A 1,406-nucleotide genomic window follows, 5' to 3' on the forward strand; every position below is an offset into this window, starting at 1 on the left:
AAACTGATTTCTCTGATTCCACAAACAAGCTGTTTTCAGGTTTCTGCTTGAAAATCCCAACTGCCCATCCATCCCTCATCTTCTGATTTCCCTGAGATCAGAAGCCGCTCTGCAGGGGATCAACCTATTGAAACGCACCTATCACCCCAAAACCGGTGATCGCAGCTGGGCCTTGGTGACAGCATCTCTGTGGAACAGCTGGATCCTGATGAACAGCCTGACACACACCAGCCCTTCCATCACGGCTGCTCCTGGCGCGAAATGGCTTGATAGGTCTGCAGAGCTGATGTGTGCAGCCTTCAGGACAGGATTTAATAACTTAGCAGCATCTTTTTTGTCCAAGGATCACGTATTTGCTCATGGTTTGCTTCTCGCTGAGAAACCAAAGCCCACATTCTCCGTGCATGTGTGGATGTAACACCATGAAACTTCATGGAACTCCATCAGCGATGACTTGGCCCCAGGTATGTACAATGAAAGAGGAAGAAGCAGCAGCATTTCCTTGCTTGCCTGTGGACATCAGTAGCCTGGCCAGCTCTTGCTGCGGTGTGTCCTGGCTGTACGTGGCTCTTGGATGTGGTCACATCCCCCATAGAGCCAGAGGCGTGTGCCAGGTGATGAATGGGTTGGACACTCGCCAAAATCTCCTCCGAGCCATTCTGAAATCTTAAAGTGCTGCTTGAGGTCACTGTGACCGATCGGGAAGTCCTGGGTAAAGAGGGAGGAAAGCTTTCACTTTGCTCTTGGGTGTTTTGGTTTTTTTCCATTTAATGAATTCTTTGGCTTCAGTAGATTTTGAGATGGGAGGACTGCTGAGAAACAAGAAGTACTCCATGTAGGGACAGCAGCATGAAAAGCTTTGAGTCAGAGTGTTTACAAAATCTGGCTGAATTCATGAGTGGTTTCTTGTCCTCCATACACCATTTTTAGCAAATGCAGAACTTAGATTAGCCAGCAGCTCTGCCCTGGGATGAGCAGCAGAAAGCTGCTGGTCCTCACCACGGTCCTGGTGCATCTTGTGCACAGCCCCACTGAGGTGGGGAGCCGGCTCGTTCCCACGGCAACGCTGCCAGCTCTGGACCAGGGCAGGTACAGGGCAGTCGGTAAGCGCCGCTGACACTAGTGGTACAATTAGCCGTGTTAAACGTCATGCCTGGTAGCACCCACTCTGTTTCCAGGGTGACCAAAACACCATAAATAATGATGCCCAGCAGTGTTTCCATAGAGCCACTGGCCCTAGTCGGAGTGGGGCAGAGGGTCCTTCATGGTCAATGGGCAGGAGACGGACACGTCAAAACGTTCCATTCTGCCTCCCAAAGCGGCAAATCCAATATCACCAAATCCTGCCCTGATAAAGGGAGCAGCCCTCTACAAGGATTTAAGACCTAGTGCCATTAAGCAGAGCT

The sequence above is a fragment of the Buceros rhinoceros genome, unplaced genomic scaffold, assembly GCF_000710305.1.
Source record: "Buceros rhinoceros silvestris isolate BGI_N320 unplaced genomic scaffold, ASM71030v1 scaffold7821, whole genome shotgun sequence".
NCBI lineage: Eukaryota > Metazoa > Chordata > Aves > Bucerotiformes > Bucerotidae > Buceros > Buceros rhinoceros.